Source organism: Neofelis nebulosa, chromosome 9 (assembly GCF_028018385.1).
Source record: "Neofelis nebulosa isolate mNeoNeb1 chromosome 9, mNeoNeb1.pri, whole genome shotgun sequence".
Taxonomy (NCBI): Eukaryota; Metazoa; Chordata; class Mammalia; order Carnivora; family Felidae; genus Neofelis; species Neofelis nebulosa.
This window is the reverse complement of record NC_080790.1, coordinates 34608247-34633707: the sequence shown is the minus strand read 5'-3', so window position 1 is coordinate 34633707 and position 25461 is coordinate 34608247. Positions and strand designations below refer to the sequence as shown.

At 45.2% G+C, this 25461-nt stretch overlaps 1 long non-coding RNA gene and 1 pseudogene across 1 annotated transcript in view; one reads left to right on the top strand and one right to left on the bottom strand.

The window, feature by feature from the left end:
• Positions 1-25461, top strand: part of LOC131484673 (uncharacterized) — a 92536-nt gene that overhangs the window by 61649 nt on the left and 5426 nt on the right. The gene's annotated exons all lie outside the window — the stretch shown is intronic.
• On the bottom strand, positions 17607-17690 carry LOC131486496 (U4 spliceosomal RNA; annotated as a pseudogene).

Here is a 25461-nt window from a genome sequence, read left to right as displayed (position 1 = left end):
AGAAATGGGTATATAAGAATCACTGAATCTTAGCATTGGAAACCACTCTAGAGGTTATTTGATCCATTGTCTTATCTAGATCATTCATTTGTTTAGTAGACCTCTACTGGTGCCTGTTCTCTGCCAAGCTTTGCTGTAGTCATTGGGTATATAGCAGTGAACAAAACAGACACGGTTTCTACCCTCATGAGGCAACTGACGCTGGCAAATTCCACCAATAGCTTCGTTCACTGTCATGCAGATTCTGCCAAACCTCCATGTTTTTTGGAGCTCTCCCTCCCAAGGCAGCCCATTTCAATTTTGGACATCTCTGAAAATCAAAAAAAAAAACTCCTGTGTAGGTTGAGTCAATGTCCTTCCTTTCTGTAACTTTCACTCATTTGTCTCAGCCTGTTTTTGGATAAAATGTCTCACTATGACGGTGGATTTGGCAACTCTTTCTTTCTCCCCTCCTTCCTTCTTCCCTCCCTCCCTCCCTCTCTTCTTTCCTCTCCCCCCACCCCCTCCCCTTCCTTCGTTGGTTCCTTCATTCCTTCCTTCCATTTTTAGGCTATGTTGTTAGGTATATCCAAGTTTAAAACTGTTGTATTTTCCTGGAGAATTCCTCCTTTTTTTTTTTTTTTTTTTTTTTTAAGTTTATTTAAGAGAGAGAGGGAAAGAAAGAGAACAAGAGGGGGAGGGACAGAGAAAGAGGGAGGCAAGGGATCTGTGCCAACAGCAGAGAGCCTGACGTGGGGCTCCAACTCACGAATTGCAAGATCATGACCTGACCTGAAGTCCAATGTTTAACCGACTAAGCCACCCAAACACCCCAGAACTTTCCTTTCTTATTTTGTGATCATCTCCTTTATGTTTTCTGACTTTAATATTGCTTCATCACTCATTCTTTTGGAGAATGATTCCTAGGTGGATTTTTTCCCCCAATCTCATTGCTTTCAATCTTTCTGTGTTCTAGAAGAAACACAGAAAAAGCAAAAAGCTGTGTGTCTACCAGAAAAAGCAAAAAGCTGAATTTCATATTTAATCTTAGCATTTCTATATCTTAATCAGTGGTTTGAATCCTTTTCACTTATGTTCATTATTGGAATCCACTTATTACTGGTATTATATATTGATATATAATCAATTAGTTTCTTTGTCTATTTAAGTTAAAAGATAAGCTGAAGCATATTAACAATTTTATGAATTTATTTGAGCAAAACCTATACAAGCCAGGCAGCATCCAACCTAGCACATACAAAGGAGCTCTGAGGAACTGTAGTCAGAGGGAATGGGGATAAGGAAGTTATACTAGGCAAGAAAGTGGGTTGGTTACTTATTGCCAAGTTACTTTCTTTTATTCGATGGCAGGGATCTATCAGGCAGGTTACTTAATTAGTGCTGATCAGATGATTCCTCATTGAGCAGTTTAAGATTCTGTTTCTGGAAGAGCTGAAACTGTAATTGAGTCTTGGTTTGGTGATGTGGGGCTTGGCATAAGCATCTCCATTTTGGGCCTGTTGTCCTGTTTTAACACTTCTTTTCTGCCTTCAATTATATTGACTGAGTTTTCTTACTTTCCCTTTTCCTCTTTTGCTGTTTTAAAAGTTATATACATTCAGATTCTTTTCTTTTAGTGGTTATCCTTAAACTTTTAACATGTGTGTAATTTAGGATTGCATTTGGCTGCTGTGATATGGGATTTATAATAAGAAGTATATATTTGGTTTTTGTCCCCATTTTTGGCACAGAGCTCCTAAAACCCATGGACTTTCCTAAGTAATGAGAGCGGGGAAACGGTCTTTTGTTATGTTAATGAGGCGATATGGATAATTTTCTAAGATCCCTTTCTTGATTGAGTCTCTCTTCCCTTTTGTCTAATACGTGGTTTACTCAATCCTTCCTTACCTTTTATTTCTAGAAGTTCTAGAAGTTTTTGTTTCTAGTTCCTTTTTTTAAAAACAGTGTTTAATGTTCCTTATAGTTTCTAGTCATTCTTTTATTTAACATTTTAAACATGTTATGGTTTCTTTCCAATAGTTATTTTATTTTTTAAAAATTTTTAATGTTTTTTTATTTGAGAGAGAGAGAGAGAGAGGGGGAACGAGTGGGGGAGGGGCAGAGAGAGGAAGACACAGAATTTGAAGCAGGCTCCAGGCTGAGCTGTCAGCACAGAGCTCAACACAGGGCTCAAGCTATGAGCTCATGACCTGAGCTGAAGTCGGATGCTTAACTGACTGAGCCACCCAAACACCCCTGTTCTTTTCTTTTAAATTCTTGAGGTGATAATCCAGTCTTCCTTATGGTGGTTTATAATTTTTGGTTGTGAGTACATCTTTAGCTGTTTTTTTCCCTTTGGAATAAGGAGGAGTCTCTGCAGAGTTTTCCATTGTTCTACTCCAGGGAGCAGTCCAGGACCAATTTCTTTTATAAACTTTTTGGTTTGCAATTCACATACCAAATTTTATGTGCCAACTTGGCTAGGCCATAGTACCCAGTTTTTCCTCAAATAGCAGTCTAAATGTTGCGGTGATTTTTTAGTGAGATTAACATTAAAATAAAGTAGACTTTGAGTTAAGCAGATTACTCTCCATAATGTGAGTGGGCCTCGCCCAATCAGTTGAAGGACTTAAGAGAAAAAACAAACAAACAAACAAACAAACAAACAAACAAAAACTGAAGTCCTCTGAGGAAGAAGAAATTCTGCTTCCAGACTGCCTTAGCCTCAAGCTGCTCTGTAAACATTTCCCTGGGCCTCTAGCCTGTTGGCCTGCCCTGCAAATTTCAGATTTGCACATCCTTACAGTTCCCTGAGCTAATTCCTTAAAATAAACCAATCTCTCTGGATATACACATCCTATTATTTTTGTTTCTCTGGAGAACCTTGACTAATCTACCAATAAAGAGTATCAATTTAGAGAACACGCTTGTGTTTGGTGCTGATTTGAAGATTTGTTTCTTGGGGGTAATTTTGTTTCTCTACTTGCAACTCTGGAAAGAGGCACACATCACTGGGGTTTCTCTGGGCCTGACAGTAATGCTTCAAGGAAGCAACTATCCTCCTGGGGCTCTACTTCATTCTTCTAGATTCTCAAAACCTAGAAGATTTTGTTCTTTTGTGTATGCTAAAACCCCAACCTCTAGCAATATGGGGCCTATATTTGGGCCAATATCTTCTGGACCACTGAGGCATCAGCTGAAGCTTGCCACTCTGACTGTAAGTTCCTCCTTCCCCTCCTTTCTCCCCCTCTCTCCTCCCCTCCCCTCCCCTCCTCTCCCTTGCTTCCCCCCTCCCCTCCCCCCTCCTCCCCTCCCCCCTCTTCCCCTTCCCTTCCCTTCCCTTCCCTTCCCTTCCCTTCCCTTCCCTTCCCTTCCTCTATTTGTCTTTTTGCCTTTCCTGGTACCTAGAGATTTTACTTTATATTTATGAGCTTAGCTATATTTATAAAATTTTTTTGCTATATTTTACTAGTATTTTTATGGATTGGTAGAGGAATCAGAAGTTCACATTAGCTCATTCTGAAATGCCCTTCAGTTTGCCTAAGCTCTTATGCCCCTTCCTAAGTCTTCTCTGCCCTCTTGTCCCTCACATGATGAAGTGTCTTATCTTAATTGCTTTTCTTTTGTGCTGTTCCAGTTTGTTCATGCCCTTCTGAAAGAGTAGGACCCCTGACAGAGCTGGGTTCCTCAGGTGTGGCCAGACCAAGAGGTCAGAGGCCATTGTCATTCCACAGTGTGGACACCACACTCCTCTCCATGAGATCTAAGACCTCAGCATCAATTTGGGCTAAAACACCCCGGTGTTGGCAAAAAGCGAGCTTACAGAAACCTGCAGGGACTGGAAAAAGAATAGGAACAGTCACAAGAGGCTGGGAGGGTGTCAAAGAGTCAAATAGGCTTTGAGGGAGTTAAGACAAATGAGATGTGGCCCTGCCTGTGAAAGCCTGGGGAGACATTCCACAGCCCTGTCTCAGGATCAGTGACGTAATGGCAAAAAAACTTCTGGAGACTGCCTCAGTGTTTTCTTAATTTATTTAGGTTATTATTTGCCTTTGGTCTACTTTTTTTTTTTTTGTCAGGTCTAGATTTTCTCTTTTAGGCTGTTGTATAAGCACCTTAAATCTCTAGTTGGAAACCTTACTGTGTTCTGTTTGGTGTGCTTTGTTCTGATAAGCTTGGATTTTTATAACCCCCAGGTCTTTTGTAGAAAGCCTGGGGAGCAGGGACCTGTATTCAGACGGAGATAGTTGCTATGGGATATTCGTTTAGTGGAGATCAGGAATTGTACCAGTTACCACCTCAAAAGGGGGCTGGGGAGGAGAGATGGTTGTGGGAGGTAGGGAGGGAAAGACTGAGGGTGGGGGGAGAGAGAGAGAGAGAGAGAGAGAGAGAGAGAGAAAGAGAGAGAGAGAGATTGATCAGGTAGAAAGGAACCTGCCATGTGATTTTTCCAAGTCCCTTAACCTCTCTGGGTCTCCATTTCTTTATCTGTAAACACGAGGCATTGATTTTGACTCCCCTGCCTTAAATGATTTGAGCTTTGATTTCTCTGGTAGAGAAAAGACAGCATGAGGGCCATGCTCCTGGGAAGAGAAAATACTGTGTATCTTTCTTATCATGGAGCTCAACATCTCAGAAGAGCAGTTTTAATTCCTGAAATAATAATTATAGTGAACTTCTATGTGATACTCATGATGGGCCTGACTGTTCTAATCTCTCATTTAATCCTCACGGCTTCCCTAGAGGCTAGCTACAGCTATTACCTTCATGTTGGAGGTAAGAAAACTGACACAGAGAAGTCAGATGATTTGTCCAAGGTCCCACAACCAGAATATGCCCGAGTCGGGACTCCAACATTAGCTATTCGGCTGCAGTTGGTGCTGGTAACCCATGAGCTTAGCAGCCAAGAGGCAGGGAGCTTGGAGAGTTCTGAAAAAGCCATGAGGGTGCTTTGAAAACCCTTGGAAAAAAAAGAGAATAAAGAAGAGAGAGCAAGGAATGGGGGACTTGACTTAGTCTTGCTCGCAGGGCTTCCCAAGAAGGTATCTATTGGGTGAAATCTGGGGGATGAGAGGGTAGGGCCTGGCAGGCAGAGGGATCAGAATGTGCTGAGGGAACACAGTGCAGTCAAGAACGGGAAGTTTGTTTGTGTGGCTGGAGTTAAGGGAGTGGGTGGGAATGGGCAAAATATGGAGAGGGAGGTGGGCAGGGCCCAGCCCATGCAGGGCTCTCTGTGTCTCTGTCTCAGCATTCCTCAGCCTCAGCACTATTGACATTTGGGGCTGGAGAAGCCTTTACCAGCGGTCCCATCCTGTGTTTCGTTAAATGTTTAGCAGCGTCTCTGGCTTCTACCCACTAGATGCCAGTAGGACCCACCCATCCCCCAAAGTTTTGATAACATAAATGTCTTCATACACTGTTGAATGTCCCCTGGGGGGGCAAAATTGCCCCCAGTTGAAAACCACTGAGCTAGATATTTCACTTAAAAAAAAGAAAAAAAACCCCAACAACTTTATTTATTTATTTTGAGAGAGAAAGAGAGCAAGCATGCAAATGTTTGGTTGGGGCGGGGGGGAGCAAAGAGAGAGGGAGAGAGAGAACCCCAAGCAGGCTCTGCACTAAGAGTGCAGACATGGGGCTCGGACTCACGAACCATGAGATCATGACCTGAGCTGAAATCAAGAGTCAGACGCTTAACTGACTGAGCCACCCAGGGGCCCCAATATTTCACTTTTTAATATCTGTCCTTCTTCATTGTCTACGAGATGGACCCTGAGTCATGGGGTCTCTTTCTAGATGTGAACATTGACTTGGGTCTCCTCTGGCATCATCGCCAGGCCTGACCAGGTAGGTTCAGTCTTCTGGAGACCTTCCTTGGAAACTGTCATGTCCAAGTAAAGACACCACCATCAGAGTGGACGATGCTTAAATTAGTGCCCTGAATTAGAAAACGAAGACTGGAGAACCACATCAGTTTCAGAGCAAAAACAGAGGGGCGCTTCACAACCAGGTCCTCTAAAGTTTCGGTACAACACGATACTTTGCTCCCATGCCTACTTCTTTTTCTCCCAAAGCCAACATAATCGTGGGGAGCTTAACAAAGCGGGCTTTTTTACAAAGAAAATTACCTTAAATCAAAAAGAATAGAAGCAAGATACTTGGCATTAATGGTAATAATAACCAGATTCCTGTGAAAGGCTAAAATATTGCTACTTTAGTCCCTGATCGTTGTGGAAATTTGTACTTTTCAAAGCCAATATCAAGCCCTCCTGGAACTTTTGGTCAAGTGTTTTCTGCTGCTACCAAGTAACCCAGGGAAAAGGGGAAAGAGTTGTTTTGTCTAGCACATTTCTTCCATCACCAGAAGATGAAGCTGTAGGCAGTCTGTTTTTTTTTTTCTTTGTCTTTATTTCTTTTTAATGGTTTGGAGATGCTGCAAATACTACAGTCTGGTCTCCTGAGGTATCCCTGAGGTATGACCCTTATCAAGGAGCTATCTTGACCCCTTTGTCTTTTTGTTATAGGAATTCCCTGGTTTTCCTTGCCCTCACCTTGCGGGATTTTCAAAGGCGGACAAAATTTAACTCAAAAATCGTAATGCCAGAAAGATAATCCGCCAAGAAAACGGTGCATTAGCCTTTTTCACATGTCCCTAATTCTCTGAACTTCTGCCTTACTTCTTCCAGGGGTCCTGAGTCCTGGCTTGGAGGCCACGCCCTCCGAGGGGACTCAGCTCAGAACAGTACCTCCTCTCTTAGCCTGGAGGTCATTCAGGCCAGATTGTAGTCTGGGCAAGGAGCCAGATCTGTTTCCCCAGGTCATAACTAACTTGTAATTATCCCACTCTCCTGCTAAATTACTATCCCTGTTTCACGGTGTAAAAAGTAGACAGAGTGGTCAACTCAAAATTAGAGTTGGGCTTTAAGCAAAAAGCCTAAAAGTGTCAACGTTAGAACAATAGTGAATGTTGAATGGTTACTATTAAGTCAGCCTATATCAGACACTCTGTATACATTATCTCATTTGATTATTACGTCACCTCTTCAAGATAAGTACTAATATTACCCTTCTTTTACAGATGAGAAACCAGGTTTAGAAAAATAAGTTATCTGCTCAAGGTTACACAGCTTCTAAATGGTGGAATCAGGGCATTCAGATCTCAAGCGTTACTTGTACTCTACTCTTTGTGGCCTCTCTTGACCCTTTTGGAGATTTTATGAAGAAAGTTGGAGGGGATTGTTGGTGTTCCCAGGGAACCCCACCTTCGGAACACACGGAAGCTTTGAGAGGCCAAATCTCAATTACTTCTGAAAACGTTGCTGTCATCAGAGTTTTTTTGGGTGTGCTTGGCTGAGCATGTTCTCTGCTTCACATTTAAAATAAAATGTACTGACCTTCAAGGAAAGCTTTATGGTTATAAATTTTAGTTTCATTGATCGAGTTCATCACCATCTTTATGGTTATGATTTGTAAAGACGATGTGGATCCTTATCTCTTGCCATCATGATAGACTGAGGTGATTTCTCAGGGATTTTGGTTTCCTTATTCGTAAATGAGGGGTTTGAGTAACATGATCTCTAGAATCTTTTTCGACTTTATGCCCGGTGTGTACACACACATGCATCTAGAAACCCACTTAAAGACCTGGACGACCTTAGTGAGGTACCAGTCACTTCCCACTGGTTCCTACAATGTAGAATCTGGTCCAGGTGGTCAATCACCTTACCTGAGGATTTGCAACCCCAGTCACCTAAGCCCAGGAGAATGCTGTTTACACACAGTTTCCACCCCTCACTGTCCCAGATCTATCAACAGTGAAGGGTATAAACCGAACTAGCTGGTGTGCTGTAGGGAGTTCCTGCTCTCCCTGGAAGGAGCATTTAAGCCAGTCTTCCCACTCTGCTGGCAGAAGATGGACTGAATAGTCTCTGTCTTCCATGGACCAGAGCTGAAGAGGGCTGTAGGCAAACCTGACAGTGAACTTACTTTTCCAGTACGTGAGTTTTCTGGGGACAAACTTGGAAAAGGCCCAAAGGATGAGGCCCACGAAACCCAGAGTGAGGGGAAGTGGGGTGGCAGATTTATCCTGGTTGATCCTGGGGGCCTCGGGGGAAGCTCTGTCTCAGAAAGGTGCCTCCTCACAAGGCCTGTCAGAACTGATCTCACACGCAGGTAAAGAAGGATCCAGGGGAGGAAGGATGAGCTTAACGGGGCATGTTCATAGTGCAAGAGAAAACTTTGCCACGGTGGAGGAGAGAGATCAGGGGGTTGTGGGAAGTAAAGTCAGTTATTGTCCAAACAATACTGACACATAAGAGGTAAGGAGAGAGAAAAGTAGTAGAATGATCTAATATTGAACAGATCAAAATCATGGCATCCCAACGGGAGGCAAACTTTGATAGATTCATAAAGATTAAAGAGTGCTTACTTACTGTGCTGTGCAGAGGAGAGGATAGTTAGCAAATACAGCTTGTGGGCTACATATGGCTGGTGACCTTTTCTGTGAATACAGTTTATTGGAACATACATCCATTCATTTATGTATTAACTATGGCTGCGTTCGTGTTACAGTGGCAGACTTGAGTAGTTGTGACAGAGTTCATATGGTGTACAAAGCTTGACACATATTTACTGTGTCTCCTTTACAGACAAAGTTTGCTAACCCCTGATGTAGAGGAAAGAACACATCGTTCTAAGCTTTGGAACAAACAACTTTGTATCCACACTAGTTTTTATAATCTCCCTTTCAAAGTTTTAATTTCTCATCCACGAAATGGGAGACCGTATTACCCGTGCCAACTGACCACTTAAGTCACTAATTATGCTAATTTATGACGCTGAATAAAACGATGAATGTGTAAATGCATGTTAAGCTGTAAAAAGTTATACAGATGCTCAATGTCGTCAGGGCTATTTTCAAAGTATTCGGCAAAAGAGAGAAGGCAAAGGAAGTTGGGTTTTCCTCAAGAGAGGTAAAGAGGAAATAAATAATAATGATTGCCAAGGGCACATTAGCCTTTTTATCTGTGTCAGTTAATATATAGTTTTGAGGTGAGGTAAGCTGGGTTATTAAAATTAAAGAGAAAGAACTAACAGCCACAGTCACCTTGAGGATGGACAAAAGAAATTTGTTAGGTGTGAGGTACCGCCAGGTATTGTGGCAGTTAGAGGGGATGCAGGCCCTGGTCTGAGGGAACGCCCACCTAGGGGCTGTGGAGTAGGACTGGGGGAGGGCAAGAATGGGCAGACAAATTCAGGAAGTACTGCTTGGCATAGATTTATAACAATTAGGCCTTGTTTATCTGGAATTCAAATCAAGCTGGGCATTTTAATTTTTTTAATGTTTATTTCATTTTTTTGAGAGAGAGAGAGAGCGAGAGAGAGAGAGCGCACGAGCAGGGGAGGAGCAGAGAGAGAGGGAGACACAGAATCCGAAGCAGGCTCCGAGCTCTGAGCTGTCAGCCCAGAGCCCGACGCAGGGCTCGAACTCACAGACCCATGAGATCAGGATCTGAGCTGAAGTCCAGAAGCTTAACCAGCCAAGCCACCCAGGAGCCCTGAGCTGGGCATTTTACATTTCTACTTGCTAAACCTGGCAACTCTCCCCAACCCTGTGTGTTTTGGGTGAGGGGAGGGGGTGTGTGGCCAATCACAGGATTCCCCACCCCCTCACAATCTTTTGTAGATTCTAGGTCCTGAAACTCTGAATGTTAAGCAAAGTTAAGTAAGGATGGAAGAGAGTTGGAGCTGATTACCTGATGACGGTCTTCTAGAAAGACCTCAGAGCTGCCCTGTTCTTCCCTTTCCTAGGCCTGTGGTTCAACCCCATCTTTAATTCTGTGAACTATGCCTTTAATTACTAATCTAGCCCTTTCTGTTCCTTAAACCTGTAAGAGTTTGGTTCCTGTCAAAGAAGCCTAATCCATATGTATTATAGATAATAATAATAAATAAAATTACATATATTCTATATACATATATGTGTGTGTGTAAATATGTATGCATGTGAATATGTATGTATGTAAATTTGTATATATATACATATAATTTACCCCACCCAAAACAGTATCTAACAAGACATTGTGGGGATGGGGGTGGCTGGTAAAGGTGTAGCCAGAATGAGAAAATTAACTAGGGAAATCTTTTTGAATGAGGATCTGGATATAGGCAGAGGGGGGGTGGGGAGAGGACTCTGGACCCAGAATCTGGCAAATGTTTCCATTCACTGAATCAGAAAGCAACAGTGAGCTAGCTACTAAGGGCTCTTGAGTAGAGGAGGGGAGTGATAAAAATGACATTTGATTTTAAAAGTTGTTTCTAAAGCTGTTTTTTTACTGTTTTGGCGGGGTGGGGGTGCAAGTGGCCACAGGGAATCTGGCTGGGGGGCTGTTCTCAGGGTCCACAGGATAGGCAGCCGGGGTGGGGCAGTGAACAGTGGGAATCCCCTCCGAGCCAACGGTTGGATGTTAGTGACTTTCTGGTCGAGGGGAACATCCACGTGGGGCGGGCCGCGCTCCAGTTGTGTCCTGAAGGGCAGTAACTCAGCCTGGGGGGCTGCAGTGCGGTGGGAAAGGAACAGCTCTTGAGGCGGGAGGCCCATTATCCCAGCTGGCTCGGAGTCTCCACCCCGGGGAGGGATGTGGTGAGAGTGGAGGCCATCCAGCAGAAAGTGACAGGGATGATTAAAGGGATGGAAAATCGGGCCCATGAAGAAAGGTTAAAGGGATTGCCGCTCTTTAGCCTGGAGAAGAGAGGCGGGACGGAATAGCTGCCTTCAAGTCCATGCACGGTTATTAATAGACGCGTGCTAGGCAGCTGCCCAGCGCACATCCGCATCCGGGAGGACAGCACCGCTGCAGCCAGCCTGGCACCTCCGCCGGGGAGGGAGAGGGAGAGCGAGAGCGAGAGAGAGGCAGGCTCCCGAAGGAGGAAGAGGCATAATTATAAAGGCTCTTTTGTGGTCTCTCAAGTGCCCTCTCCCCTCCCCTTTGTTTTTGGCATCTGTCATTATGCTGTGCAAACCACAGCCAGGCCTGTGATGGCACCAATATCTGCTTTCCTGCCCACTCGGAAGGTAATGTGGCTATAAAATTGACGAGTTAGAGAAATAGGGTACAAAGGGTGGACTGTGTCTAGCTCTGTGGAGTGCTCTGACGGGTCTCCCAATCCAACCTGGATAAATCATGCTGCCTCTGTTCCTCCCACCACGTCGGCCTGGTCTATTCCATCTGGGCTCCTCTGACGGACTCCCCAGGAGTTCACATTTGCTCTGCCTCCCTGTCTAATTCGTGACTTTGGCAACTTGAGAGGTCTTCTATTTCTTCCCAGGTCAAATATGTTTCATTTCACTTTTTTTTTTTTTATTTTTATAAATGGTTCCTAATGTGAACCCCTTCTCAGCAGGCCAGCCTCTTGCTCTCTTGGCTAGGCTACCATGCATGTCACACAGCCAGGCCAGCATGCCACAGTCTCACCAGAGGAGGCCAAGAGGCCCCTTGGCCTCAGCCATGTCAGATCCCTGTTAGGGTGACCCAGGGCCTAGGCGTGCGGTGACTGTATTTTCCTGATGGACGTGTAAGGGATATAGTTATGGAGGGAAGGTCAGTTATGAACCACATATTGGGACACTTCAGAATTGGAGCTGAGTGAGGGGTGGGTAGGAGGATGGGAGGAGACATGGGGAATAAACACGAGCCAGAATTTATCACAAAAGTGATGGAGTCTGGCCTTCGAAAACCCCAGAGCCAACATTTATTTGGTTAGGGTTCACTGTGTTCTGAAGGAAGAATGTCAGTGACTTTCACTCAGTGACTTTGCTCATCTGTGAAATGGGCATGATCACGATAGCTACTTTCTAAGGCTATTGCGAATATTGAATAACACAGTGCACATCGAGGGATCAGCGTACTTGGCATGGACACTCAATACACGTTAGCCACCATTATGATAATTTATTCTCAATATGATCTGCTGAATGATATTGATGGAGCAAAGGAAAGGCTGTGAACAGGAAGCACTGGTCGGGTGTGATCATGCTTCATTTTAATGCCACTCTTTTCCCAATACCAGTCCCCTGCAGGTCGGTGACATTGGCCAGCTCTGGAGGGATCAGCTGCCCACCGTTCATTTAACCTTTGTTTGTCCTCATCTCTCTTTGTCATTATTTTTCCACTTCTCGTCCTTCTCATAAGAAAGGGTAAAGCATAGGAATCCTTGGTTCTGCAAAGAGGCGGGCCCTGTCTCTTGCTCGATTCCATTGGAAAAATCAGAACAATTCCTATTATTTTCGGTTCCCAGACCCTGAATGTGTCCGGCTTCAGGTTCACTTCCTACATGTCTCTCGTCGCCGGATCTGCAAGTAATTTAACCTTGTTTTCATAGAGCGCAAAGACGTTCCGCTTGTTTACACTGGAGACAAATTTTCCTCAATTGACGCAATCCTATTGATTAAATAATGACTTTCTTCCTCATTTAAAGGTAATTTTGGTTGGTATCATGACATGGAGGAGGAAAGTGAATGCCTTTTCTGTCCTGCTGCGTGAATGGCAGCCTGTGAGGGCCAAATCTGCCGCTCCGGGAAGCACTTTCTCATTTTTCTCACCTGTTCTGGAACCTGGATGGGCAGCTGATGCCAGGACCCTGTGATGAGGTTGGCTAAACATGGACAAATCTTGATTAGGGTCATTAAGGAGTTATATTAGCTTGGGAACGAATGTCAAGCCTGGGCTGGGTAGACGCGCCTTTGTTTTAAAAATGGATTTGAGGGGGATTCTGGGGTGGACAAAATGGGTGATGAGGTTCAAAAGGTACAGACTTCCTGTTATAAAATAAATAAATCCTGCGATGCAATGTACAGCATGGTGACTAATGCTATTAACTGCTATAACAGCAGTTATAATACTGTTAATAATACTGTATCGCATGTTTGAAATTTGCTAAGAGAGTAAATCCTCAAAGTTCTCACAAAAAAAAAAAATTGTAACTACATAGAGTGATGGATGTTAACCTGACTTATTGCGATGGTCATTTCACAATATATACAAATTTCAAATCATTATGTTGTACACCTGAAACTATATAATGTCATATAGCAATTATATTTCAATTAAAAAAATAAAAAGATTTAAAAATGGATTTGATTTGCTTTTAAGATTATTAACATCCAATAAACTAGGACCTACACATGAACTGTTTTTCAAGGTTGCATCATATGGCAGTCAGGACGTGTCGTCTGAGCCAAGAATAAATAAAGTCAAAGGGAAAGGAAGCACACACATCAGGAACAAGGGCAGAGAACAGCATATGCAGGAAAGGCACCGAGATTGGCGTGGGGGTGGTCAAAGAAAATTGATTGCACTAGGCTAAGTCCCTGAATTTCATTTGGGCTCAGATTCTTATTTACAAAACAGGGGCAATTGGATCAGAGAATTTCTAATGCACTTTCTCCATTCAATGTTCTCTGATATATGGAAATACAGAGACTTTGTTGTTATTTTGCTTCTATTCCAAGCCCTTTCACTGTGTGTTCCAATAAGAGTAAGTCCAGAGGATGACATTTGGGAGGATGGGTGGGACCTCTCTCCCATTGTCTCTGTGTGAGGTCAGGACAATGTCTTCTGTGTTGACAATGCTCCATACCACCATATATGTTCCATAGGGGAATGTATATTATGCAGCGATTTAAAAAATAATGTAGAAAACCTTTGGAATCACTTGGGAATGTATTACCAAAGGTAAGTGGGAGCTCGAAGGTAATAAGAGAAAAAGATAGCTGACATTTTTTTAGGTATTTACTATTGCAGGCATTTCCAGGGGTTCCTTCATTTTCTCTTTACTAGGGATTGATAGACATTTTCTGTAAGAACCAGAGAGTAAATATTTTAGGCTTATGGGCTATCACCTCTCCTTTGAAACGATTCAACTTTGCTGTTATAGCAGAAAAGCAACCATAGGCAACATGTAAACAAATGTTTGTGGCTATGTTCCAATAAAACTTTATTTGTGGACCCCGAAATGTGAACCTCATGTAATTTTCACGTATCACAAAATATTCTTCTTTTGATTTTTTCCCAACCATTTAAAATGTAAAAACCATTCTTAGCTCATAGGCCTTCACAAAAACAGGCAGTGAGTCAGATTTGGCCTATGGGCCATACTTTACTGATCTCTGTTCTTTACTACAATGCTTTAAGGGAGGGGGAGGACTATTTTACAGATGAGAAAAAGTCTTAAAGAGGTTAGCTAACTTGTCCAAGTTTACCAGTTACAAGCAGTTGAGCCCGAATATAACCCAAAAGGCCAGATTCCAGAGCTTGAACTTTAACACCTAACACTTCCAGAAGGAATAATTGGAGTGGTGGGATATGTGGTACTTTGGTCTCTCTAACTCTGATTTAACATGGTCACAAAATTGTCTTTTTAATTATTATTTTTTTTCATGGTGGTTTAGATTCAAAACATTAGAGCAAGGCTGGTCTCTCACAAGGCCGGGAGATAACCTGGCTAGCTTAGGAGTCATGTGGGAAAACAGCTCAAAAGAGGACTGAGCAGGTAGGGGAGGGAGATGCAGAAAACAAAGAGGAGATTCTGGGAGCATCAGGACTGAGGGGGAGGCCTGGCCATCCTCGTCCAGGATGTTTGCCCTGGGCGTCAGCTCAGCATCTCCTTGGGATGGACAGAGTGGAGGCTAGGAGGGAAGAGAGAGCCTGCTTCACCTCCAACACCTCCCATTCCTGTTCCTGAATAGGATGCATGTTGAACCTTCTCTAAGGCTTCCCGTACACGGACCTCATCTCAACGCCAAACTGTCACCTGTTGGGGGAGGCCTGTGGCTTCTCCTGTCTTTCCCAGGAAAAGGCACATGGGAATGCCAGGTGAGGGAGGCCTTCCAAGTCCAGAACAGACTGTTTCAGGAGGTCATGAGCGGCCTGCTCCCAGAAGTGTTTGGGGGTGCTTGCTCTCCGTGGACACCGGCATAGAGGGCCTCCTGGGGTGGGAGGTGAGAGTGCAAGAGGGTTTGGAGGCTGGACCCACTGACGTGATAAACATTCGCCGACTACCTACGTGTGTTGGTTCCAAAGCCAGGAGACCCCAACATGTATTATTTCCTTTGATTCCCACAGCTGAGTTCTGAGAGAGGCAATGTGGTCCCATTAGACAGACGAGGAAACTAAGGCTTAGAAGAGCTTGCCGCTTTCCTGGGGGTGGGGGGTGCAGCAAAGGGAGGCAAAGTCCGTCTACTCTGCTTTCTGCCTCCCATCACAGGCCTGCACTCTGTGCCGTGCGGAGCAACGGGCTACAGTTCTTCCTCTGACTCTTGGTCGCTGTGTGGCTTGAACAAGTTACCTGATCTCTCTTCACCTATTTATGGTTATACCTACTTTCGAGGCTTGTCCTAAAACAAAAGTTGGTATCATATGAAGGCGCCTAAAACAGTGCCGGGCATGGAGCAGCTTACACGCATGGTTGCTTTCTTCCCTCTGCTTCAAGATGATGTGGTTTTGTGAAGTTGGGTGAATAATCAATCTTGCTCAGTTTGAGGTTTTCAGGGCCTAGCAGAAAGCCAGGCATGGAGCAGACACTTAATAAATATTTGTTGAATGAATGGATACACAATGCTTACATCTACTGATGCCAGCCATCTGGATACTTAGAAATCTAAATGGATGGATTCTTGACTTTTCATCTGCTTGTTGGATGTTATTCCAGAATATAAGCAGCAAAAACGATCCAAAACATAAAAATATGAATGCACTCAGGTCTTACGGATGCAGATTCTTTGGGAGAAATGTGTGAACCAGTGGGAGTCTGCACTGGGCTGTATTTAAAGAAAGGGGATTTGTTATTTTCAAATAACTTCAGCTGTGTCACCAGGTTTATTTATTCGCCACCCATCCATCCATTCATTCAATCATTCAACAGTGGCCTAGAGGGGCTCTTAGGGCCTCTTTTAATAAACAGGGAAGGAAGATTATCTGGAGCATGTCAGTTATTTGTAGATAAATAGAGGCTTCCAAACTGCTCTTGGGAGCTTGGAAACGGTTTGTTCTCAAGTGTTTTAGACACTCCTCCAATATCCTGCATGTACTGTTTCTGTGTACCATCTCCGAAGAATCCTTGTGCTAATTCGCAGTCATTAGTGGAAATGCTGAGTGCATCTGTTGGGTGTGTGGGAGTGCGTCTGAAGAGGAAACGCTCACACCGGCGGGGGGGGGGGGGGCTTGCTCCTGAGAAATGGGGTCTCGTTCTTGACGTTGAAATGATGTATGGACTGAGAGGAGTAAAAATCCCTTGAGCTGGTGAGGCTGGGCCATTATTCTTAGAATCAGAAGATGGGTGCAAGAAATTCCTCTTTTTTTTTTTTTTTTTTAAATGATTCAGGCAGACAGTAATACCTTCAATCTTCTGGAATATTTGTGGCTATGTAGTCCCACACTAAAATGACTTATGCTTTCGGGACTCCTAATTGTGTGTTTTCTGTGCCTTCTTTCTGTCTCACAGATAACCACTTCTGCAACCCTCAGCGTGCTTATTGCTAGCAGTTCAGCACCTTCCTTCTAATTTGTTGGCTGTTTCCAATAGCTCATGGATTAAGAAAAAAAACCAAAAGTAATAATGACAAAACCAAACCCAAACAAACAAAATCCTGGAAGGTACGCCTGTTAGGACAATTTGAAAAAGCAAGAGTTAATAGGATCAGAATGAGTCTGAGGGGACTTTCAGTGAGCACGTGCACTTTGGAAGCTGGGCTTTGTGGGGTCTATACTGGCTGTTTGGGGGTCTACTTCTTTGTTCTTGATTATAAGCTGTACAGATTCGGTGAGACATTGCTCCAGCCTCATGGCATCCCCCTGAAGCAGGGATGTGGCTTTATTTCCCAGAGGAGACGACTGAGGAGGAAACAGAAAAGTGGGAGTAATGGCTTTCCATAGGGCATGGCTGTCAGGACCACACTGAATGCAATGGTAAGATGGTGTGTTTATTTGCAAACGGCCGCATTGACTGCTCACCTGTCATCATTTTGAAGCTGAGTTTTTAATACTTTGATCAGAGCTACTTGTTTCTTGACCTCTTTGAGAGACCTTCTGGGAGATTCTGGCGTCAGAAAAGGAGTACTTGACTAGGAGTCAGGGGTCAAGAGTTGCGGTCTAGATCTAGCTCTGTGAGGTTGCTTAACCTCTCTGAGCCTGGATTACATAATATGAGGGCCTTGGTTGAACCCGACATTTGCTAGGATCCCTCTAATTGTACCTTGCGTGTCTTTGATTTTCTGTGAGCTTCGGAGCCAACCCTCTTCAGGAGCCAGGGGAATGGCTGTACAAGGACAGCCCGTCTTCCTGTGGGGAGTGGCTGAGTAGCTGGGGTATCCCCAGAGCATCACGGCCACGAGGTGGGCTTATGCCAGTGAGCTCCTAGGCCTCCCTCGCCTCGGGTTCTAGGAGGACCTGGATGGGCTCCTCAAGTCCTTGCTCTGTTCCCCTTGGCATCCCTTTCTTTCTCTGCCTTTATCCTCCTCAGCCTCTCCCTGCAGGAGCCACCGGCAGGCATGGCCCATTCTGTAGCCAATTCTGACCAAGGCAGGAAATGGATGTGGAGCCTCAGCCTGCCACTGGAGGGATGAGAGGACTGGAATTTGGTCTCATGGTTTCAATCAGTAATAATCGTGCCTCGGTTAAACCTCAGAGGCGACGGTGCTACCACTGCTCAAAGCTGATAGTAAGTGGTGTTCTTCAGATGTGGGATCTGGAGGCTTAGGCACGACTTGCAGGCTCCTGGGTGCCTTCCTCCTGCTCTTAGTCTCCTTTGCTCAAATCCAAATGAGGATTGGGTGTGTCAGAGTCAGCCGGGCAGCCCGTAGCTTCCAGAATTTCCTAGGCATCCCCATCCCCCAGTGGCGTCAGCAGCAGACTCCCAAATCCACAATATGATCAGACTCTTGTCTAGTGTTCTAGACCCTGCCCCCTCTTCCTTGTGCTTGGGGCCTCCCCAGGGCTCAGCAGCCTGCTGGGCAGGGTCCTGCTGGGGATGGACAGCCCAGGGTCCCACCGGTGACTGGACTCTGCTGGTGTCTTTTCTCGTCTCAGTAGGGCCAGACCCTCTGCTGTCGCCTTCAAGAATCATACCTGAGCTTCACTTGCATGGCTTAGTGCCCTCACTAGAGTTGTCCTCCAAGGCTGGGACGAGCAGCTCAGGGTCTCAACACACTCGGTTCCTTAAGTCTGTGTTTCTCATGTCCCTAGAATAGCAAGAGCAGACCAATAAATTGAAAGATTGTCCGAGTTTGGGGAGAAAGCATTCTGGGATGTGATTTAGGCTTGGAAGACACAGGTCTCCCTAAAATCTTCTTGAGAGACATTGTTGGGCCTGAGCTGTAACTAATATCTACTAAGCCATAATCCTGGAAAAGGTAACTTGAGGAAGGTTGTAGTGATGGGAGTTTTTGGTGTTTAAGGAGCAGAACTGAAAATGGAGAAGCCAAGGGGGGCTATAGAATTCGTCAGGGTGTCTGCCCAGAGGCAAGTAAGTGCTGATTCTAGACAACAGGTGTTGGACCTCAGACAGAGAGAGGGGAACAGGGGTTGCTGCGAATGGCCCTAGGGCCATGCAACGCCCAGGCTTGATTCTGTGCTCCGTAGTGAATCCAGCCACTGCTGGCCACAGGGTGTCCCTTCAGCCTCTCCGCCAGGGTTTACTGTAGGTGAATGCCTGACACTCTGGCTTCTTTCAGTCTTCTCTGAACTTGCTGTTTGACAAGCAGAGCCCAGGTGAGCACTTCCTTCCTGGATATGGTGGGAGAACAGAGGTCCAGAGCATGCAAGGAGGATCTCAGCTGCCAGCCAGGTCTTCCGCCTGTGCTAAGCCCGTCAGCAGCTGTGGGCAGGGGTGCCTTCCTGATCTCCCCCCGGATGGGAGCCTGGCCTCAAATATGGGGAACAAAATTGGGGTGCAAATCCGGGAGGTCTCTTCACTCCCAAGTGCTTCTTCCATCAGTCCCATGGCCACCTGGCCAGGCTATTGTTGTTCACCTGGAAATGCTCACAGGCAGGGGTCCCTCCGGAGTCCTCTGAGACAACTCTCAGGGGACCAAGAGGGGAGACTCTTCCTTAAGGAAGGATCTGGGGGTTAGAGTGGAGTTGGAGAGGGAGTGAAGCCCACTGGAGGTTCTGAAAAACCTCCCCTAGAGTCTCTGCCGGCTCTCACCCACCCCTCTGCCTTTGATGGGGCAGCAGCGCCTCCTGGTGGCCACCATGTCTGGCCTCCCCTCCACTGTCCCCACTTCAATGGCTTCTGATTTTTTCCCCTGGTGGGGAACTCTTCTCCCAGGGCCATCACTGCCCATGATTCTTTCCTTCTATCCTTTTCTTTTACCTATTCCCTCCACTTTTTCTTTTGAACTCAACTTTTGTCTGTTGAAACATCGCTGCCGAAAACCATCCTGTAGGGACAAGATGGATGGATAAACTAGTAATATGGCTTTAGCCACTGATAAAGTGTGACAAGTTAGCACTGTGCCGGCCGTTACTGGGGCTGGAGCAAATACATCTCTTTCAATGCGCCATTTGTCTCTCAAACTTCCTACATTCAACTCCAGTCGTAAACAACTGCGATGTCCTGATGCCTCGCCTGTGCCAGTCTCCCTGTTGGGAATCTACTCTGTGCCGCCTTTTACTTTGGTCAGGGGCATGATCTTCCTGTTGGGGAAGATGAGGGGTAGGATGTGCGTACAGTTGGATCTCCAGCCTGCCCTGCCCCAAATTCCTCCTGACCAGTTACTGGTCACAACATCCTGGCTTTTTTTTTTTTTTTTTTTTTTTTTATCTTGGTACCACCAGATTCAAAAGCACCCACTCTTAGGAGTCCAGAACGCGAGTTTTCCAACATCTCACATGGGCCCCAAGTAGGGGTTAAAGGCAGTTGTTCAAAGTTAGAGACCTTTTACTTTCCCAAAAAAGAAAACGCTGAAATATTCAGATAAAAATGAGGCTTATGGGGCGCCTGGGTGGCTCAGTCGGTGAACCGTCTGACTTTGGCTCAGGTCATGATCTCACGGGTTGTGAGTTCGAGCCCTGCATTGGGCTCTGTGCTGATAGCTCAGAGCCTGAAGCCTCCTTCGGATTCTGTGTCTCCTCCTCTCTATGCCCCGCTCATGCTCTGTCTCCCTCTGTCTCTCAATAATAAATAAATGCTAAAAAAAAATTCTTTTTAAATGAGGCTTATAATAGAGAGAAAGCTCCTGGCCTGGGTTCCAGTCCTGACACAGATAAGCACTTGCCTCCTGCCTCAGGCTTTAATTTCCTGATCTGCACAAGGGCCGGAATACCCCCCAAAAGTCCCCTCTCTGCCCTGCAGTTCTCTCCTTCCAATTCTTCTGCTTTTGTGCAGCCAGGCAGGCTAGGATGTGGCTTTGATCTACACAAACTGAATCCTGTCCTGGCATCGGCTACCTCCCACCCACTCACATGGATTCTGGGCTTTCATTTTTGCCAGAGTCATATTTTTCTGGTGTTTATTTTTAAAAGGTCTGCATCTGTGGTGACCGTCTCCCATTTGGAAAATTAACTGCTTACAGATGTTGCGTGTGGCAGAGCATTCTCCCAGGCGATGAAACCACTGGGGTTTGGATATCATTTCAAAAGGAAGAGGAGAGAAGAAAAGCTGAATGTCTCTGATGTAGGTGGCAGAACTTCTTGACCTTCTATAAAATGCCCGAATGAGATCTACTTTTAGAAATTGCAGGGTGGAGAATTTCTTAAGGTTTGAGAGCCCAAGTGTTAAAAAGCTCTCACTGAAATGGTCATTTGTGGGATGTCTGTGGCTGTGGCTGCCGGGCTGGGGCTCAACTAGCTCCTTCTATCCCTGCACACAGAGCCCTTACTCACCTTCACGGCCACGGTCAGCTTCGGCCGGTCCAGGCAGTGACTTCCCTTTGGGTTCAGGGTGGCTCTCTGAGTTTAGGTAAAGGGCGCTCCAGTCGAGAGCAAAACCCAGCAGATCTTCCTGACCCTGGGGTCCTGGGTGTAATCGCTGGCTCTCCGCCCTGTGCTGTCCTCCCCACCTTGACTCCCCGCCGCCTTGGTTTCTGTCCTCCTTAGTCCCTTCCTCTTTGAGGCCTCCATCCCTAGGTGCCACCCAGCTCTCCCACCCCCCACACAGCGGAAAACCGGTCTGGGCCTAAAAAAGACATCTGGTGAGATCCTGTGGGACCCCCATACAAAGCCCATTTCTGTTTTCTTATTCATTCAGCAAGTTCCAAATCCAGGCTCGAGAATGGAAACTAAGGGGGAAGGGTCACAGCCAACTCTGTGTGGGTACTTAGGGTGTGTGTGTGTGTGTGTTGTCTATATAGTGTGTGTGTGTGTGTGTGTGTGTGGTTTGTACACACGTGGTGGTATTTCTGGCTGTGAAGAGTGGACAGACAGAGGTCAGCTCCTTTCTCTAGCTGGTTATCACCCTGGGCCAGACAGCTTCCTTTCTACAATGTTTCTATTTCCCTCACTTAGTTCAGTGACCTCTCTGGTCTCCAGTTCTCCCACTGGTAGGCAGATTCCTGCTGCCTTTGTCCGGTGAGAGTGACTAAGAAGAAATGAAAGTTTGATTGGGAAAGGACCTTAGAGACTATCTCTAAATTGTAATGAATCTGACCACTGTAAGTATGAGAAGATTGAGGCCCAATCTGCACAGTCTGCTTGAATTTCATGCTAGTTCAAAATCAGTAGATTTAAACATTGTGGTCATATTACTTTGTATTTCTGGCAAGATTTTCTTTATGAAAGAGAACTCAAAAATGAGAGAGGGAATATATATAATGTTCATTGTGGGTATTTGGATGCAGGTTTAGAATATAGAGATTTAGAAGACAATACTCAATTTTCTTTAACGTTTATTTATTTTTGAGACAGAGAGAGACAGAGCATGAACGGGGGAGGGGCAGAAAGAGAGGGAGACACAGAATTGGAAGCAGGCTCCAGGCTCTGAGCCATCAGCCCAGAGCCCGATGCGGGGCTTGAACTCACAGACTGCGAGATCGTGACCTGAGCTGAAGTTGGACGCTTAACCGACTGAGCCACCCAGGCGCCCCAATACTCAATTTTTTTAAGGAGGAAAATTACCAGTCACTTGTTCAAAATCCTGTAATATAAAAATGGGAGGAATAAATTGAGTATAAGGTCAGTTTATGATTAGGGATAGTATTTACTCTTGGAATAAGATAACTATTAAAAAAACAGTACACAGGACTGGCCATTCAGTAGGAAATATTGATAAGTTGTACTCAAATCTTCACACACACACACACACACACACACACACACACACACACACACTCTAAAGGGAAACATAATTATTTTTCAAAGAAACAACATGAAAATTTATCAACCACATCTATCATTTGGAGGAGCGATGTCTGGTACCAAGTGGCAGAAGCAGAAAGAAGGAGAAAGGAGACAAAGGTCAAAGGCCACTGATGGATGGTAAGACCATAGGAATTAGGACTCCCTTTCAGTAGTTAAAAGGTGGGGGGAAAGTTTGTCTGAGATAATGCTCCTGGCTGCTCAGGGTTTACATATTAGCATATCGGAAAACATGCTTTTTGTTGTTGTTTTTTTTAATCTAGTATCCTTTCATCATAAAATATCAAACAAAAATATCCTTACAGTTAAATCTCAGACAAAAATGGAGAACTTGACCATTGTTTCTTACGTGATCACACAGAGAGAATCTTTTCTTACCCTATGAGCATTCTCATGATTTTGAAGGGCTTCTTTTTTCTTTAAATGTTTGTTTGTTTGTTTGTTTATTTATTTATTTATTTTTGAGAGAGAGAGAGAGAGAGAGAGAGACAGAGTGTGAGTGGGGGAGGGGCAGAGAGCAAAAGGGAGACACAGAATCTGAAGCAGCTCTAGTCTCTGAGCTGTCAGCACAGAGCCCAACACAGGGCTTGAACTCATGAACCGGGAGATCATGATCTGAGCCGAAGTCAGATGCGTAACCGACTGAGCCACCCAGGTGTCCTATTGAAGGACTTCTTCAGCTGAAAACCATGACAACCTTGAGGGGGGAAACTGGTCAGGCTGCCCACAACCTTTAACCTGCCCTGGGGCCTCTCACAGACGATAGGCATAGACCAGGACCCATGGCTTACGCAAATGTGCAGATTCCCTCTCTTCTGCTCGCCATCTGTTTTCTAGTTTATTTGTACTTGGCCCACATGATGCCTAACAACTGGTTTGACTGGTTTTTGTTTCACTGAATAGATGAGACTAATCTATTTGGTGCCTTGTGGAGGCAGATCTCAGCTCTGGGACACATGGTTTGCTGAGGGAACAAGGCTCCCTTTTCATGGAGGCAAGTTTGAGGTATTTTGATATGGCAGAGCCGTAAGGATATGTTCTCAGTGGTTTCAGAGTGGGTCTGGAAAAACCAACAACCAACCACACCACACCCAGATGGGAGGCACTAGAAACAGTGGTTGAGTGATGGGTCCCAGAAGGACATGGACTGCTGGAGGATGCTGACGTAATCCATGCCAACCACAGGCTTGTGGACAGTGGCTGCAGATGGTAAGGACCATAAGACAAACCAGGTGCAAGGGCGGGGTAAGGGTCCGGCATCTGGGCTAGCTTGAGTGCCAGTCCATAGTGGGCATCCAGACATTGGTGGACCACATCAGAAATATGGTGCCACTTTCCCCAGTATAATTCTGTTCCCAACTCCAATGTGTGGATTTTTTCACCCACACCACCAATTCTCCAAGGCCAGTTGGGTTTTCTACCATTCAACTCAATTCTGACCCTATCTACCTGGAGACAGTGGGAGATCCCACAAGTTAAGGGCTCAGTCCTCCGGACTATTCCCCTCTCCCACTTGACACCAGTTGCAGGTTGTGACAGGTTGTCATCTCTGCTTCTGACCTACTGGCTATAGATATAGATTCCAATGACCTCTCCTTCGGTTTGATGAATTCCCTGGAGTGGCTCATGGAGCCCAGAGAAGCATTTTACTTCCTAGAGCTCTGGCTTATTATAGAAGGATATAACTTGGGAACAGCCAGTTGGAAGAGATGCACAGGGTGAGGTATGTGGGAGGGGGCCCAGAGCTTCCACACCCTCTGCAAGAATGCCAGAACCACCACATGGTCACCAACCCGGAAGCCCTCTGAATCCTGTCCTTTTGAGTTTTTATGGGGGGGGCCTCATTACACAGGTGAGGTTGATGAAACGATTAGCCATTGGTGATTGAACTCAATCTCTAGCCCCTGTCCTCCTCCCCAGAAGTTAGGAGGTGGGACTGAAAGGTCCAATCACATGGTTGGTTCTTTTCGGTGCTTTTTATTTATTTTTTATTTTATTTTTATTTTTTTTAATGTGTATTTATTTTTGAGAGACAGATAGAGTGTGAGCGGGGGAGGGGCAGAGAGAGAGGGAGACACAGAACCAGAAGCAGGCTCCAGGCTCTGAGCTGTCAGCACAGAGCCCAATATGGCGCTTGAACCCAGGAACCATGAGATCATGACCTGAGCCGAAGTCAGGTCGGATGCTCAACCGACTGAGCCATCCAAGTGCCCCCTGTAGGTGCTTTTTAAAAGTCACCTCATTAATATCAAGTCTGGTGTGACTGAAAGGGGTTTGTTATATTAATATCAACACACTTTTATTGCCCTTATCACTTAGAAAATTCCAAGAGTTTTAAGATCTCTGTGCCAGTTCCTGGCACAAAGAGCAAATATATAGTTCTTATTATAAATCACAGTATCACACTTAGGCTCCTATACAGGCAAATGTAATATTTTATTTGCATGGTACTTAAAAAAAATTTTTTTTTAATGTTTATCTTTTGAGAGACAGAGTGTGAGCAGGGGAGAGGCAGAGAGAGAGAGGGAGTCCCAGAATCCGAAGCAGGCTCCAGGCTCTGAGCTGCCAGCACAGAGCCCAACGTGGGGCTTGAACTCATGAACCGTAAGATCATGAGCTGAGCCGAAGCCAGGTCGGATGCCCAACCAATTGAGCCACCCAGGAGCCCCTATTTGCATGGTACTTTTAACCCTGAGTCTAGCATGAACAGCTGCTTGATGCTGACTTTATTATTACTATTATTTTAGAGAGTGAGAGAGTGTGTGTGCACAGGAGAGAGGGACAGAGGGAGAGAGAGAGAGAATCTTAGGCAGGCTCGATGCTCAGCGACAAGCCCAAGGCGGGGCTTGATCCCAAGACCCTGGGACCATGACCTGAACCGAAACCAAGAGTCAGACACTCAATCAACTGAGCCACCCAGGTGCTCCGATGCTGACTTTTACAGTTGCTCTAATTCTGAGACAAGTTGGCCCAACACATTTGCTAGGTATACATGATTGACTTTATTGTGCAAATTTAAAATGCTTTAATATGCTCCCCCAATAAATTCTTTGGTTTGGAATTACCTGTTATTGATATACATCATATCTTAAGGCTAAAGAAAGGAGTTATCTTTTTATTAATGTAAAATAAG